This window comes from Thalassophryne amazonica, chromosome 12 (assembly GCF_902500255.1).
Source record: "Thalassophryne amazonica chromosome 12, fThaAma1.1, whole genome shotgun sequence".
Lineage (NCBI taxonomy): Eukaryota > Metazoa > Chordata > Actinopteri > Batrachoidiformes > Batrachoididae > Thalassophryne > Thalassophryne amazonica.
The window spans coordinates 52,258,324-52,270,824 of NC_047114.1; positions in this window are offsets into that span (position 1 = coordinate 52,258,324).

Genomic DNA, 12,501 nt, shown 5'->3' on the forward strand with positions numbered 1-12,501 from the left:
TGAGACAAAGGATAAATAAGATGAAAAAAGCCAGAAGAAAATTTCAATTCATTTCTTTTCAAGCCACAAAAGAATGTTGAGGGAAAAGTTCTGATGTAATGAATAAGTCCCTTCAGCTTCTCCGTTTTTTATCACTTGGGGCCATCACAGCAGATCCAGTGTTGCTCTGCATGTTGACTTGTACAAGTTGTTGTGTTTTTTTGGCAGATGCCCTTTGTGCCGCAACTCCACATTGCATGGAGAATGGGCTGGGGTGGTCTTGAAACAGGAACCATCTGCTCTGGAACCAAGTGCAGTAACTGCTTGGACACTGCGCTGCCCTGAATGTTATCTATGTTAAATAATTTGCCTTTTTTTGAAGGCTCATTTTCTCAAAAATTGTATTTTCTTGTGCAAAAACATCCTAAACAATATTTACAGAGCAGGCCACTCTGAAAAGAATCTGTTTCAAAGAAATAATGGGGTACCAAAATTGGAAAAAAAAAAACAACAACAACATGATAGTCTGCTTCATGTGTAAAGTAAATGGAAACTTTACTGTGTCACACTTGGTCACATTGCATCTCATATTTTGAGCCATGATTATATACAATACATTAACTGGTCTGAGATCAGGTCTGCTGGTGAAAAAGCATCACAGCGCTGTCAGAATTCACAGCACTCTGCTGCAGAGGCGGCCACTGGCTCTGGAACCTTGTGAACCTCTGCAGTTGTATCGTCACTCTGTCAATCATAAACCATTATTCATTCATTTTCTGCTGCTTATATGGGTCCAGGTCACAGTAGTACTAGATTGAGCAGCTCAACCCACACTTCCCTATCCTCAGCCAAGTCCTGTTCCTGGGGGATCCGGAGCTGTCCCCATGCCATCTGGGAATTATAATCCCTCCAGTGTGTCCTGGGTCTTCCTCTGGGTCTCTTCTCAGTTGGACGTGGCTGGAAGATGGAGACAAGCCGGAGGTATTCTCACCAGATGCCCGAAGCACCTCAGCTGTCTCCTTTTGATGCAAAAAAGCAGCAGATGTACTATGAATCCCTCCCACATATCCGAGCGTGTCACTCTGAGAGTGTCCCTGAGTGTAAGCCCAGGTACCCGTTGGAGGAGTCTCATTTCTGCCGCTTGTTTCCACAACTTTGTTCTATCGGCCTTTACCCCTACTTGCCTGTGTCCCTGGACAAGACATTTCATCTACATTGAGTCAGCCCACATAGCTGAAAATAGATACCAGCCTTGGTTGAAGGAGTAACCTGTGATGCACTGGCATCCCTTCCAAGAAATGTCATAGACTGTCTTCCACTTCATCCTATTGAATCCAAAAATAAGTATGGGCAACAATAGACCTTAGAGTCTGTATCAGACTCCTTGTTCTTCTTCTACATAACTGCTTAATAATACACTGGATGTAATGGCTACAATATTTCAGTGCAATGGTATCTAGAAGAACTGATGCTGCTTTCAAGACAAATAGCACACCAAGACATGCCAAAAGTTGAATTTATTCAGGGCTTTTTTATTTGTTTGAAATGACAAATAAAGCCTATTTACAGGATTATTTTTGGCAGCATTCTAACTTTATAGCATTTTTTCACAACTGTCTAAAATGTCTGTGCAGTACTGTATACAGTAGCGTTGTGCCTTCACTCCTTTTGAATCCGGATCCACCACAAAATTTATTGAAATTTACTCTCGTACAGGCCAATATCATCACCAAAAAACATTGGAAAGCAAACGCATTTACCACTTTGTAATGGTGCCGTTCGTTCTCACAAGCCTTAAAGCGTGCTTTGGAAGTGGCAAGAGATCGAGTTGTATTTTGTCCCATTCTTCCTGCAAAAACACAAGGTGTGCAACAGTGCAGGCTAATCGCATTTTAATAAAATAATGCTAGCAGCATACTATATCAAATCAAATCAATTTTATTTATATAGCGCCAAATCACAACAAACAGTTGCCCCAAGGCGCTTTATATTGTAAGGCAAAGCCATACAATAATTACGGAAAAACCCCAACGGTCAAAACAACCCCCTGTGAGCAAGCACTTGGCGACAGTGGGAAGGAACAACTCCCTATGATTTGTGATACATGAGTGGTACGGATGTTTGAAGAGCTGTAGCTACATGTATAGTTTTTTTTTCAGATATATCATTTATATCAACTGTGCACCATGTCAGAATGCAGGTGGTCAGTTTGTGTTGTAATATAACTAAGGCAAAGCCTTGGACTGAACATTGATGTAGGCTGATGTAAATATATTGATACACTATAGTTCAAAATTGCTTGGGTGCATGAAAGTCTTGAGGATAAGGTAGTTTAAACAGACTGACACAATTTGTTAATGATAAACTATTGCAGGCTTTCCTGGTACATACATATGGGTTTATTAACGGTATTCATGAAAAGATTATTGCTAAAAACTTATGTCCTGTATTCTCAAACTCGATAGATTTATTGAATGGTCAATGTAATTTACAACAACAGTAATAATATGTTTATATCGCCGACATTAATGAGTGCAGCCCTTCACCATCTCACCAAGTCATTTAGGTCGTTCAAACTTTTTTGAGTAGAATAGTGCTGGTGACCATTAGCATGGCTAAAACCCTTCAGCTTCTGGGGAACTTCTGGGGAATTTTCTTTATTTGCCTCTCAGATGCCCGGAAGCTCCTCTCTATCTTATCATGTCATATAGGTCCTTCAGAAATTTTAATTAAAACCCTTCAGCTTCTGTATTGGAATGGGTGGAGACACCAGTGATCACAACTTGACTGCAACAATAGTCAAATAAATTTGATTCAGAGAAATAAATTGGCAGGAAACATGGTCTACAATAAAATATTCTTAATTCTGTATGTTATTTTCACCTTTAAGCAATATTCTGCCTATGATTTAAAGAATATCACAGATTTTCAATCAATTTTGATGTTGTTGCAGATGGTAGAAATATGAATGGCAAGCTAAGTGGCCAATTTCAGTCAATCAGTTACATTATCTAGTTGTGACGTTGGGTAAAATGTAAATAAAAACAGAGTACAATGATTTGCAAATCCTTTTCAACCTATATTCAATTGAATACACCACAAAGACAAGATATTTAATGTTCAAACTGATAAACTTTATTATTTTTGTGCAAATATTTGCTCATTTTGAAAAGGATGCCTGCAACACATTTCAAATAAGCTGGGACAGTGGTATGTTTACCACTGTGTTACATCACCTTTCCTTCTAACAACACTCAATAAGCGTTTGGGAACTGAGGACACTAATTGTTGATTCAACAGTTCGGGGTCTCCGTTGTTGTATTTTGTGCTTCATAATGTGCCACACATTTTCAATGGGCGACAGGTCTGGACTACAGGCAGGCCAGTCTAGTACCTGCACTCTTTCACTACAAAGTTATGCTGTTGTAACACATGCAGGATGTGGCTTGGCATTGTCTTGCTGAAATAAGCAGGGATGTCCCTGAAAAAGACGTTGCTTGGATGGCAGCATGTGTTGCCCCAAAACCTGGATGTACCTTTCAGCATTGATGGTGCCATCACAGATGTGTAAGTTGCCAATGCCATGGGCACTAACACACCCCCATACCATCACAGATGCTGGCTTTTGAACTTTGACCTGGTAATAGTCTGGGTGGTCTTTTTACTCTTTTGTCCAGAGGACACGGCATCCATGATTTCCATAAACAATTTGAAATGTGGACTCATCAGACCACAGCACACTTTTCCACTTTGCTTCTGTCCATTTCAAATGAGCTCGGGCCCAGAGAAGGCAGCAGCGTTTCTGGATTTTGTTGATGTATGGGTTTCGCTTTGCATGGTCGAGTTTTAATTTGCACTTGTAGATGTAGTGACAAACTATGCTAACTGACAATGTTTTTCTGAAGTGCTCGTGAACCCACGCAGTAAAATCCTTTACACTAGGGGTGCCTAAGTTCGGTCCTTTAGAGCTACCTTCCTGACACTCTTAGTTGTCTCCCTGCTCCAACACACCTGAATCCAAAGAAAGTCTCATTAAAAGCCTGCTAACGCGTTTTTCACTGGATTCAGGTGTGTTGGAACTGGGAGACAACTAAGAGTGTCAGGAAGGTAGCTCTCGAGGACCGAACTTGGGCACCCTTGCTTTACACAATGATGTCGGTTTTTAATGCAGTGCCAGCTGAGGGATCGAAGGTCACAGGCATTCAATATTGGTTTTCGGCCTTGCCTCTTATGTGTAGAAAGTTCTCCAGATTCTCTGAATCTTCTGATTATATTATGGACTGTAGATAATAGAATCCCTTTGTAATGCCATCATGAACTGTCATCTGCTACCCTATGTGCCTGAATCCAGGCCCCGGGGCAGTTCCATGGTGTGGTAGATGTGGCAACATGTGGCACCAGCACCTATGTTTCCAGACCTTATCTGACCGATTGATATTTCCTTTTCAGCAGTTTGTGAAGAAGAAAAGAAGATTTCTCTCATAGAATGAAACTGTCAAAGATGATTAGAGCACTCAGAGGCTTGATTGCTAAAGAAATTTTAACATGACTAAGGTTGTTAAAAGTAACCTTGTCCATTGTGCAGTTGCAGAAAATACAGTAGTGCTCACCTGTTTTCAATAAAGTATCATAGAATCTGAAGTACCTGCAACGGCCAAGAAGTAGTGCTTGGAAATCTGACTCTCCTGCCCTGGACCCTTTATGTTTTGAGTGGACCACAGTCTAGCTACCTTTAAAAGCATAAGCAAAAGTCATAGTTTATACTTCAAGTCATAACTGTCACCTTGTGATTCTTTAAATAATGCTAGTTACAGCTGTAGAACATTTAATTGTCCTCGGAAGTCTTTTCATAGTAAATGAATAAATGACAGTTGGTATTTGTGTAACACTAATACACTCCTGTGTTGCTAGTTTTAGTGATAAAACCATTTTTGATTGTGTGTGTTGGTCAGTAAAAAACAGAAATGTCAAATGGACATAGTAATTATGAGGGTTTTTGAGATATGTTTGAAATTTGGACACAGCTGGCCCAGATGGAAACACACCGATACATGTGTATATTTTTATGTATGAACACACTTCCAGCATGTGTGTATAACCCCGGCGGTTATACACGGCGGTGGTACAATCACTCACATGCGTTGTAGCTGGATCCACAGGCGGTTCTAAGTCCTGGGCGGACACACACCACGCATGTGGGCTAACAATCACTGCGGACAGAGTGAGATTGTGTGAGTGTCTGCGTGTGGTTGGACTTCCTTCTCTCAAGCCTCCACCGCTCATAGATTTAGATGTTATTATTTAAACATAGTTAGCAGCTGTGTTTTGGTGGTGAAACATAGTAATTATCTCCCCCACTGCCATGTTTCTGTTAGCTAAGGCAGATTTATAACTGAACTGTTTCAGTGCACTTTCTCATGACACAATGCACATTTAAATGAAGTCACAGAAGCATGTTTGGTGATTCCATCATTAATCATTCATTTTCTGGCATTTATCCAGGTCCAGTTTGGGTGGTTATCACATTCCTCCCCATTATCTTCATATCATTATGAAGAAGACAGAAACTATAAGAGCAGGTGAACAAGCTAATTTCAACAAGCTAACTTTTGGCAGCTTGTATAGCCGGCAGTGAACTTCGCTAGCGAATTTTGACACCTTCCCAGAAGTACTGCAGCTCCTTGACTACCCGCTTAAATCTGGCATCAAAACAGAGCACATTCCCATAGGACTTTGTTAAAATGTCCATGTTTAGAGCAGAAATAAACATGTTTACAGCCTGGTACAAAAAAAAAAAAAAAAATTGGTTGTATAGATAATTTCCTCTTCCATGACAACTGTACATGGGGTGAATTTTTTTCTAACTTCTTAGTTTAAGAGTTTTTAAGCCATAAAGTTTTGTATAATTGTGGGCGTGGTCAGTTTGAGTGACAGCAGCTGAGACAGCAACTCCTCCTCCTGTAGTCGGACCGTAGCTCAGACGCTGATGCGGTGGCCACTTGCCATTTTGGAGGATACGTCTGTTGTCAAATCGTTATGAGAACCAACACACAGTCCCCAGAAATAGGATTTAATAAACACCCAAATTGATGCTAGCCCGTTAGCTGGTTCAGACTCAAGGAAATGGGCGTGTATATACAGTCTATGTTGTATAGCTAGCTACAAGCTAGCCAAAGTAGACTCCAAAGATGACAAACTAGATGTTGTCTTTGGAGTCTACTTTTATAATTAATTGTAGGCCATTGTGATACTAAGAGACGGAGGGTCTTGTTTGACGATCTGCAGCACACAGTCTAAAGCGCCACTGCTCAAGTGCACTTATCCTTACCAAAAACATATACTTATAGCTTAAGAAAACCTCAAATTGACTTTATATTGTGCTACTTCAATCCTTGGGATTAAATTTGCACACTTTCTACTTTATGAATGTACACTATATCCAGAGCAGTTTTCCACAGCATTCAGGATTTGACCCAGAGAATCACAGATCACAAGCCCACTTCCCTAACCCCTAAACCATGAAGTCTAGGTATTGTCTAGGGATGTAGACTTGACAGTATTTGCCAAGTATACTTAGATTGGCCTATGCCAAGTAATCAGAGATTTTTCAGCATACTTTCAGTATACACCAAGTACAGAGATTTTTTGGTATACTTGTTAGTACAAACAAAGTAATCCGTTAACTATTTGATAAGTACATAACAAGTAAAGTGAAAGTATACAAACTTATTTTTAGTTTACTGTAAAAGAGGAATACTGCTAGTAAGCTTGGATGAGCCTCGGTTTGGTATATATATATACACTTCCTCCGCCTCTAACCTGTCACTTCTCAAGTCATTTCAGACAGTAAAAATATTTAATTTGCAGGTAAAAGAAATAAGACGCATAATTTTGTCTTGTAAACATTGTGTTATGTATGACATCTGAACAGTCACCAACCTGGATTCCGTTTTTTTTCTTCTCTCCCAACCTGAAAGGGTTTTGAAACTAATCCTCATACAGCGTATGTCGGCTTCACCAGAGCTGCACCTCCCACCGAACACACTCACACATACGCACTGAATCCAAACTGAAGTTGTGGATTTGGCCTCTCTCCCTCTCCTCCTGTTTTGTTGGTAACCCACATGCAGACCTTCAGTGCCAGCCGAGTGTGGCAGAGCATCACTGCTTCCCACAGTCCCGCTTTCTCAAAGATTCACAGACTTTCTTCTTACCTCCTTAATCCCCCATGAAGAATCCCCATCCAAATTTTCCACTTAGGCCAGAAATAGTTGTATGAATTATAGCCGCGTTTGCCTCTGTGCCCTCCTGTCGAGTCCACGCGCCAACGATGAGAATATTTTCATCTTAATATTTATGAAATGTATTGGTTTTTTGATATATTCCCACACTAATGAAAGGACATGAGCTGAGAGTGAGTAGAAGAGTGGGAGATAAAATAAATGAAAATACTACTGGGTGTTCTGGGGTTGAGTGTTGAGTGGGGGAAAAAGATGAGGGACTGGGGACAAGGTAGCTACTGTATGTGCTGCCCACTTGTACTTTACAGTATGTTGACTACATACTATTTAGTCTCTTCAAATTCTTACTTGAAATGCACACATTATGACCACAATATGCCATTTGACAGAGCTTATGTAGTAGATTTTGTTAAAAAAATGTAATCATAGTGTTTGTAAGATGTAAAGTTATACAACATATTTGTATGAAGCCTCTATGATGTGCATTTACTAAAACACACAACATGTAATTAAGGTTTTAGAAACAGCTATGACGCCTCTGAAGGTGGCTGTGTCTGGAAATGTTGCATGACAAGTTTTGGTTGTTACTTCGAAACTTAAACCTTTGTTGTACAGTGACATAAATGAGGAAGATATAGGAATTGTACATAGTGTATCTCATATTTCTGGCAAAACTGACCTATTTTAATTTTATTATTAAAAAAAAGGTTTTCTGTGAAATTTTATCATGACGTTGTGACTGGAGAAACAACAGGAAGCAGTTGGTATATGCACTATATAACACTCTAGAGTGCTAAAATAAAAACTTTGTCCATGTTTGCATATTTATAATTCAGATTGAACAACCTTGTCAGTTATGGATAATTCCACCTTTTATAACCCCAGTCATTCTAAAATATTGCTATCAATCCTCTGAGTAATGTCCCAATAGCTGGAGAGTGTTTTGTCTAAGGAATCCCTATTTGAAAAAATAGTACTGGAACCAATAAATGAGGATCAATGGGTAGTGTTTTTTAGAAATCCATTGTCCACATTGAAGTCTTTGTTGGTGAGGAAATGTTGTCATCACAGATGATGCTGTGATCTTTGTGGAATCAAAGCACTTGGAGTGTGTGGGTTTGTGATTCTCCTGGGTCAAGACTAATATCCAGGCTTTCAATGACTTCCTGGACTTGATCATTAGATGTCTGTCTCCATGTGGCAAAAGTGTTGTCATTCCCTTATATTGGCAGTGACATTCATGTCTCTAGGAGTCCTCAGCCTTTGAGATCAGGAGATGCCTGGAACCTCTGCAGGAGAATGAAAATCCAAGTCTTTCCCAGTCTGGTGGGCCAGAGATAAGGTGATGACTACATGCCTTTTTTACTGTCTCTTTGGAGGACTCCTAGGTACCACTGGAATGAGTTTGTGTCAAATGAATGCTTACTTAGGGAGACTCAGCTGAAGAATGTCACTTGCATTTGGAGGGAAAATCAGCTGTGAATTTTTTGGTCATGTGAAGCATTTCTCTGTACATGTCCCAGCATACAGGTGCTTCAGTGCTGAGGACCCCATTGATTGCAGAAAGCCAAGGGGACACTTAAATTTTAGCCTGGCTGTGGCAGAAAAATGGTTACTTTTGAAATATGGTGGTGGGCAGGTTTTGTATCTGGGTGATTGCCAACCATGACCCAATGTGAAGAATGCAGCAATCTACAGCACCAGCATGTGCACCGAGATCTTGCCTGACCTGACTACAGTATTTTTTTTTTATTAGATATGACAAAGATGAACGAAGTGGTGTAGTTGTGGAACTGGATGCTGGGGAGGAGATTGGGTTCATGTTGTTGATGGATTAGTATACAAATAATGAATGTCTGTGAGTGCAATATAAGAATATCTTCATGAGCTGAAAGATGGAATGTCCCATTCAAGGAAACAAACACAAAGGGAAATAATAAATTATTTGTTTTATATTACACCTAAATACATGCATGTCATTTAGTATTTGACTTAAAATTATGCAGGTGATGACGAATTCATATTTCTTCTGCATGTGTCTATAAGCATATGAAGGTCTACATGGTATAGATGGCTTCCTTGTATCATGGACATATTCTCACGAAAAGGTAATGGAGTTGTTCAATGGCTCAAAGCATATGGAACCAAAATGAATGGTAAATGAGAACCAAATTGTACCAAAAATTATGTGAATCATACAATGGACTTTTCTTTTTTTTTTTTATACAACTGGACAAATAATCAATTCCATGTGACAAACAATCCACCTGTCAAATGACAACTATCTGTAGAGTAGGACCAAACAAGCATGTTGCTTGGAGTTGCTCATCTAAAGACTGTTCATTGGTTATTGTATTTTCTAAGTTTCTTTTTCTATGTATATGTATATCTAGTGTTTTCTTCATGTTTGAAATTAATTCAAACACAAACATTGTTTTACTCCTGGAGATGAACTGATAATGTGTTAACATAAGAGTTTTCCTTGCTATGTGTTGTATATACAGTATGTGACAAATTGCTGCTATAAAATTTGGACCCTAAAGCTAATCCACTTCCAGGCGCTTCAGCTCAGCTCTGATAAACATGAGTCTGTTTGCATGGACAGTTGACTGCTGGCAGCTGAACTATATCCCTCGTGTCGGGACACAAGAGGTCATCCAAACCCTCCAGCATGTTTGTCCAGCTACCTGGTTTTGGAGTGAGGGAGTCTGTAAACAGGTAAAAGTGCTACAAATAGAACGCAGCCTCTTAAGAATATAGTCTTGAGGGAGGGCAGCCTTTACCCGGGCATGCGTCAGCACTGACCTTTTTGCTGTTTGCTAAAGGGATTTGATTTCACCTCTCTCTCTTTCACTTTCTTCAGCAAACACACTTAAGCCATCTGAGGGGTATAAAATAGCAGTTTTGTCCAGCAAGCCGAAGCTGCGGTGCTTCAGTCACGGGCCAAGTGTCGTGTCGCCCCTCACATAAAATGATAGACTGGAGGTAAACACATACTGCAGAAACATTGGGCCCACATTTGAATCAAAGTGATTTGGTTTTACTTCTTCTTCACCAACTGTTCATGGGTGCAAACAACACAAATCAAAAACACACACTCACATGGACACACTGAAATTCATCTCGTTACATAAAATCATTTTGTTACATATTTGTCACTTTAACGTAATGTAAAAGTACTAAGGCAGCAGTGGAGTAAAAGATAGTGTCAAATCTGAGCTTGGTGTCTCTGTGTACCTTCTATGTTCTCCCCTTGTTTGCCTGGGTTTTCTATAGGTCCTCACGCTTACTCACATACTCCAAAGACCTCCGTAATAGACTAACTGCTGACACTAAATTGACCATGAGTGTGAATGTTGTCTGTAGGTGGGAGTTAGACCTGAGATGGTTTGGCAACCTAATTATACTTTCCTCTGAGGTGGACAGTGAACCAACAAACCCCCAGTTTCTTTTGATTTTGTTTTTGACAGAGTGAAACTATACCACCATCTGCTGGCAACACCTGGAAGGTGCTAAAGGTTTGCACAGCTCAAAATATTTATATTCATTCATTTTCACTAGAGCTGTTAGAAATTCTACTGTAAGTCCCTTCGGCTGCTCCGGGTTTTTTTTGTTTGTTTTTCACTCGGGTTGCCACAGCACATCCCATGTGGATCTGCATGTTGATTTGGCACAAGTTTTACACTGGATGTCCTTCCTGACGCAACTCTACATTAAATGGAGAAATGTACCTGTACCTCCATTAATTCTATTGTACCTGTATTAATAGTAAATCTCCACCAGGTGGAGATGCTCCATTTTTTAAGAACCTTTGGAAATGACCACAAACAAGATTCAAGATTCAAACAACTTTATTGATCCCTAAAAGGGCAATTCATATCACACCCAAATACCTCAGACAAAAATACAGCAATTAATCCATAATTATTACTAGTTGAACGTAATCAACTTCTGGAGGAAGGATTCTGTTGCTTATAGTAGTACATACCCCGGTATTCCAGTTAATGGTCATGGAGGAGATGAAGCCTAAAAATATTTATACTTGGGAACATAAAAGATGTGATACAATGAGAACACTAGATATACTAAACTAAAAACATTTATCAGAAAGAAAATAGAAATAATGTGATTCTCTTAATGTCTGCATCAACCTTAAGCTGTTAAAAGGAAAAAAAAAACAAAAACATTTCTTTCTTCTATTCGGAATGCAGTCCAGAATTTTATTGAGATTACTTTCCATTGGTTTTCACCTTGTTTGAAACAGATGGCAGCAGTAGTCAGAGGGTCTGCCACAATCACTCTCATATTTGAAATTGAGGTGCAGACTGGCACTCACTATCACCTGTCAAAGTTTGAACCAGACCTGCTCCGGATTGTGGATTTTATGGACATTTGAATTTAATACTGAAAAGCCCATTTGGTGTACATTTTGCATTATATCTCAATCAAAGGTAACTTAATCACTTTCATTTGTGACAATGAGGTGCAAACTGGCACTCTCAATGAATATCTTAAGCTTGATCCGCATCTGATCCTTATTCTGGATTTAGCGTATATTTAGGGAATATCCCTGTTGTGTCTGATGATGGGCGGACGTTCATGCTGGGTTATACGGTTGAACATACAGCTTTACCGGTAAAAAAAAGTTAAAACAGATATGTTCAACCATATAACAGCATGAATGTCCGCACATCATCAGACACAAGGGGATTATTCCCATTCTAATCCAATTCCATCGTTTGCACAGTTTATTTTTCTGTAGGTAATTCGGTCTGCGAGGCTTACCGTGAAGGAGCGAGCATCTGTCCAACAGTGGTCAGGGTGCGGAGTAATCCATTAAATGTGAAAATCCATCAAATTTGAAATGGTAATTCTGTATCAGAATCCATATCAATATTTTCGTACGGTAGCTTAAATTCACCCATTTCGGCGGTGGCATGCAACTTTCTCTCACTCTGAGCTAACAATACTAAAAGCTAGCAGCGCGTGCAGCCTTTGTTCTGACAAATTGTGCGTCTCAACAGTTAAGCGTCCCGACAATACTGCGCATGCGCTGTTGTGCACAGAGGACAGGAATGACATTCAACAGTAATGACATCTAGTCAGAACACCGGTCAGGGTGCGGAGTAATACATCTTTGGCCACTGTTCCACAGATATTATATGCCTGATATGTCACACGATTAACCAATCAGATTTACAGAAAAAAATATAATTGGATTAGAATTGATTTTAACACTGAAAAGCCCATTTTGATCTATATTTTGTATTATATATTAGCT